This window comes from Mandrillus leucophaeus, unplaced genomic scaffold (assembly GCF_000951045.1).
Source record: "Mandrillus leucophaeus isolate KB7577 unplaced genomic scaffold, Mleu.le_1.0 Scaffold77, whole genome shotgun sequence".
In the NCBI taxonomy this organism is placed as follows: Eukaryota; Metazoa; Chordata; class Mammalia; order Primates; family Cercopithecidae; genus Mandrillus; species Mandrillus leucophaeus.
In genome coordinates, this window is record NW_012108363.1 from 4,275,627 (window position 1) to 4,281,432 (window position 5,806).

The 5,806-nt window shown below is 43.4% G+C and overlaps 1 protein-coding gene across 1 annotated transcript in view; it reads right to left on the reverse strand.

Moving 5' to 3' along the window:
* UBLCP1 (ubiquitin-like domain containing CTD phosphatase 1) overlaps positions 1–3,054 on the reverse strand; it is a 24,219-nt gene extending 21,165 nt beyond the window's left edge. The window contains exon 1 of the mRNA XM_011966684.1: positions 2,775–3,054. The gene's annotated coding sequence lies outside the window, so the exon portion shown is untranslated. The remainder of the gene's footprint in view (positions 1–2,774) is intronic.
* Positions 3,055–5,806: the final 2,752 nt, after the last annotated feature.

The following is a 5,806-nucleotide window of genomic DNA, read 5'->3' on the forward strand; positions in this document are numbered from 1 at the left end:
TTTTCCTGTCTTCTTCTGAGCCCTCCAAACTGTTCCAACCTCTGCCTGTTACCCAGTTCCAAAGTTGCTTCCACATTTTCGGGTATCTTTTCAGCAATGCCCCACTCTACTGGTACAAATTTACGGTATTAGTCTGTTTTCACGCTGCCGACTAAGACATACCTGAGGCTGGCCAAAGTGGCTCACGCCTGTAATCCCAGGACTTTGGAGGCTGAGGCAGGTGGCTCACCTGAGGTCAGGAGTTCAAGATTAGCCTGGCCAACATGGTGAAACCCCATCTCTACTAAAAATACAAAAAAAATTAGCCAGGCGTGGTGGTGGGCGCCTGTAATCCCAGCTGGTTACAGTTCCACAATGGCTAGGGAGGCCTCAGAATCATGGTGGAAGGTAAAAAGCACTTTTTACATGGCAATGGCAAGAGCGAATGAGGAAGAAGCAAAAGCGGAAACCCCCGATAAACCCATCAGATCTCATGAGACTTATTCACTATCACAAGAATAGCACAGGAAAGATTGGCCCCCATAATTCAATTACCTCCCACTGGGTCCCTCCCACAGCAAGTGGGAATTCTGGGAGATACAATTCAAGTTGAGATTTAGGTAGGGACGCAGCCAAACCATATCAGTCAGTAAATACAAAACCCACGGACACAGATCTAAGCACACAAAGATTATATAGTGGCTGCTACTCATGCAAATAACCAAACATATGTCTCTTCCTGCATAAAGCTTTCTACTTTTCATAAAACTCATTCCTCCCACAGTCCAGAGAACTGGATTTTCTAATCTCAATGTATTGGTATTTCCAATGCTTTCACTTATTTGATGAAACATTTGATTGCACTCTTCATGCAACTATTAGGACCAACTCCAAGAAAGAGGGCAAATTTTTAATCTCAACATCCAAAAATAATTTGAAAACAGTATCTCCTACTAAGAGGCCAATTAGTAGAAGAGAGCACTATACATTCACTTTTATATTTACTCATATATGAATACAAATATGAACTAAAAATGTATACTTACTCCTATGTTTACAACGTGTTCTACTGAAAACGTAAAGCAAGTGTGTTAGCTTAGGGTAACGTATTCCATTTTACACAGAACTGTAACAAATGTTATATCCTTCAATTAAAAGTGGACCTTTTGAGTTAAACCGAAATACAGTTGAAATACTTTCTGTAAGAGGTAAGAATAAAAGGGAATCCTACCAGAGCTAGAAAGGCAACCAGCACTAACATCGCATATATTGTGATGAGTAGTAGCGCAGAGTTTGGAGTGAGATCATCTTAGTTCCAGGTGACTCTGGACAAGTCATTGCTCTTCTAGACTAGCGGTTTTCAAAGCGTGGTCCCTGGGCCAACCAACAGCATTGACCTCACTTGGTAATTTGGTAGAAATGTAATTGGGGTGGAGAGAAGGGACTTAGGAATCTGTGTTTTACCAAGGTCCATCCTCCTCACCTCTGATGCATGCTCAAATTTGAGAGCCAGTGCTACACGCTCTTCAATGTTTTCAGCCTTAAAAAAAAAAGTACCAGAGGGTATGGGCTTTATATGCTTAACAAAGCAGCATAAAAAACGTTATAAAGCACGTATCCCACAAGTGGAAATTCCAAGTTGGCAAATGCCTTAAAGGGCCAAGCAAAACAAACACCATAAAAATTGTAAATGCATATGTCTTTAAGATTTGTTTAAAAGTTACTGAACCTTATTTCATCATTATTAAGACCATTTACACCAATGAAGCAGTGTGACATAAACGCATGAGCAATTTTGCTTTCACATTTAACCTTCTTTCTCAGTATTTTGCATCATTTCAGATCCCATCAGATTTATAAACTGAGAAACGATTTGGGGTGTGGGGAGGAGTGAAGTTGGCAAACCCAAACTTATAGTCAACCTAGGGTCAAGAATATCGGTTTGCGTTCGAGTTCTGCCTAACATACTGTGTTGACTTTGCCTAGTCAATCTACCTCTCGACCTCAGTCTTCTCAACAAGATGAGGCTACTAATATTCACTGGACAGGAGTAGTGTTAAGGCATGAACTAACACCTGTGACAGCACTTTGTAAACTGTAAAACCCAATACGAATAGTGTTCATGATGGAATAACAACATTCTAAACAATTTAATTATCTCACTGAATCTTCACAATCCTGAACCAATAGCTGTTGTCCTCATTATACAAATGAGAAACCTGAAAAGAAATTAAACTTGCCCGGGACCACAAACCTTAAAAGTGGCAAATGAAGAAATTTTAAAGTATAGCAGTAAAAGTAACACTTTGGGAATTAATGGGAGGCTAACTTTCAACAATCCCAGCAAAAGGTAACCGTGAAGCACTAAGAATTCCCGGCAAGAACCGCATACCAGCAACAACTGCGAGGTGATGCAGGTCGGGGGCTGTGCTGACTGATTTAGGGTAGCATCAGGAGGCAGGTGGAGACTGCAGACCAAAAAGGTCGGGATGCTTTCAATAAGGAGGGTGAGGGGAGGGATGGACAAGCCTGAGAAGATGGAGGAATGAAGTCTAGGGACGCAAAACCCACTGGGAAACAGAAAGCCCTAGAAATAGGCGAGACGGCTGGATAGGAGGACAGCAGCCCCCGCGACTAAGCGGGCCGGGGCTAGGGGCCTGGGCGTCGGACTAGGACAGACACTATCCCCAGCCCGCCGCAGTGCAAGCCACGCCGCGCGGGCGGCAAAGCCACTGTCCCCGAGCCCCAGCAGCGTCTCCATGGGGAGCGCGCCAGGGTGCCCCGCAACCCCTCACCTGGAGCGCGGTGGAACCAGCGGCAGCGGACGCAGAAACCGGCCGCTGCGAGACCGAAAGCAACCGGAAGTGAAGGGCGGGACCGGAACCGGCTGAAAAACCGGAAGTGGGTTGTTTGAAACGGAAATATGCTGGGGACTGAACAGCTGCTTCCTTTGAATCTCTTCGGGTGCTAATCGAATGGCCGCTGTGCGGGATCTCCACAAAGCTACGAAGAAGCCAGGCTTTTCCGAGACTGTAACCTCTGTGCAGATAGCCCCGATCCCTGGGTGACCGCTCTCTCGTTCTGCGCGTGCGCTCGCTCTGGGCCGGGAGCGGGTGGGTGCTGCGGCGTGTGACGTCTCTAGTAGTGTCGGAACTGGGTGTGCTGCCTTCCCCAGGTGTACTGAGGTCTTCGTGAGATTCAGGGCTAGGATTCGTGTGGCTGTATCATGTTTCGAATGAAGCTTAAAAGGTGATCTTTGAGAACTGAAGACTTGAGACCCCTCCATGGGCCCAGGGACTGCGAACACTAATAATTATAGAGACTTAGAATCTGAGGAGAATCTCCAATCTAAGGGGAAACGGAAGAGGGTCAGGAAAGAGAAGGGGCAAGCTTCAGTGACTCAGAATCCATGAAGCAAGTCTCATAGGAGAGCTGCGATCGAGGTTACCATACTGTATCGAATCGTCCCAACCTTCCCATCCATACTTCCATACCTCCTTTCCTCTGAATGCAAGGAAAGCCGGTTACACAAACGCTGACAAAAGAATGTCAGACTTGAATGGAAATTCAGAGCAGTCCCTATCTGGTCCATATAGCGAGCTCCCAATGAGCACGACGGCAATGTAACTAATTCATGTTTCCCTCTTGGCAGTGAGGGAAAGGCAGCAAAGAGCCAAGTTTTGTATCTTAACAGTTCTTTAGTTAAGAGGCACACGCTATTTTGCATTCTTCCCTACTTTTTGATAATTTTTGGCTGCACTAGTAATGCATGAGTATCTGCTCATTTAAAAAATTCAAACTTTTTTTCAGTGAAAAGTATGCCCTTTTCTTCAGAAGAAGGTCTTAATTAAAAAAAAAAAAAAAAAAAAAAATTGCCCAGATCAACATTTTCAAGCATTTTCTCAAATCATTTTCTGGGACTAGCTGCATGGTTGTGGGTCTTACTTTGAAGTTAGGTGCTCATATGTGGGAGCTAAAAAGGTTGATTCCATGGAGATAGAGAGTAAAATTGTGGTTACCAGAGGCTGGGAAGGATACAGAGGGAGAGGGAGATGAAGAGAAGTTAAAAGGAGCGAAAATACGGTTAGACAGAAGGAATAAGTTGTAGTGTTCACAGCACAGTAGGGTGACTATAGTAGTCAATAATTTATTTTATATTTCAAAATAGAGGAGAAAGGTTGGAATAGTCTCAACACATGATAAATGTTGGCCGGGCACAGTGGCTCATGCCTGTAATCCCAGCACTTTGGGAGGCCAAGGCAGGCAGATCACTAGAGGTCAGGAGTTCAAGACCAGCCTGGCCAACATGGTGAAACCCCATCTCTACTAAAAATACAAAAATTAGCTAGGTGTGGTGGCATGTTCTGTAACCCTAGCTACTCGGGAGTCTGAGGCATGAGAATCGCTTGAACCTGGGAGGTAGAGGTTGCAGTGAGCCAAGATCATGCCGCTGCACTCCATCCTGGGTGAGAGAGCAAGACTTTGTTTCAAAAAAAAAAAAGAACTTTTGCCTTCTGTTGCTCCCTGGAGCCTCTCTTCTAATATGTGGAGGATAATATACTTGTCCTTCATTCAGCCATCTCTGTAGCAGCTAAAGATGCCTGGGAGGTGGAGGTTGCAGTGAGCCAAGATCATGCCACTGCACTCCATCCTGGGTGAGAGAGCAAGACTCTGTTTCAAAAAAAAAAAAAAAGAACTTTTGCCTTCTGTTGCTCGCTGGAGCCTCTCTTTTAATGTGTGGAGGATAATATACTTGTCCTTCATTCAGTCATCTCTGTAGCAGCTAAAGATGCCTGGGAATTCCTCCATAGATTGTCAGGTCTAAGAGTCTAAAAAATATATAGAAACAATTTCACAACATCAGATGATAAACTGTTAATATTACTAAGACCACATTTGCTTTGGAAGACAAAAGGAAATTCCTGCACCTAGGCCAGAAATCCACCTCTACTCTGCTTTTATTTCTGTCTCCCCCAGACTTTTTTCTCCCCTTTTCTCTCTTTGGCCATTTTCTTCTCTAGCAAGTGTGTTCTCTTGCCCAGCTCAGATCTACTCCCCTCATAAAGCTTTCCCTCTCTTCCCAGTTGGAAGACAATCCCCTTTAAAAATTTGGTTCCCTCTAGAAGTTTGTCTCTCTCTCTTCTAATACCTACTCATTTGCCTTTATCTTGCCTGCAATAAGAGAAAATATTTAGAATCTGCCCCACGTGACAGAATACAGGTTCTTAATGAAGCATGCCCAGTTATTGCCCTTCTCTATTCAGCATGTTTTCCCCAAACTACTACTTAAAAACTCCATTCTCTTCAAACCTCAGAACTTGCAACATATACCTTTGCTCTAGGCAGATGACATTGTCCCTTATTTTGGCAATTCTTCAAACCTCTAAATCTACAAACTAAGCTATATTTTCAGTCATCCTCACTTTTACTTATTTCAGTTGAGGCAGTTCCCTTCTATTTGAAGCCAACCCTTTCACTTGGTCTCTGGCTTTTTTATTCTAAGGAAGCTTTCTGTAAATACAGGATTCCCTTCTCTTGCTCTTGTATTTTTAACCTCTTTCTACTAGCTCATTCCCATCAATAATAAACATGCCATGGTATCTTGCCATCATAGCCATCACCCTTTCCTTTCACAGATGAATATTCAGAACATTGTTTACAGTTGTCTGAACTTGACAATCTATAGTTGTATACTTCTTGGAAATATTATTTCTTTAGTGATATTCTCTCCCACTATATTATAAGCATGTTAGTTTTCACACTGCTATAAAGATGCTACCTGAGACTGGGTAATTTCTAAATAAAAGAGGTGTAATTGACTCACAGT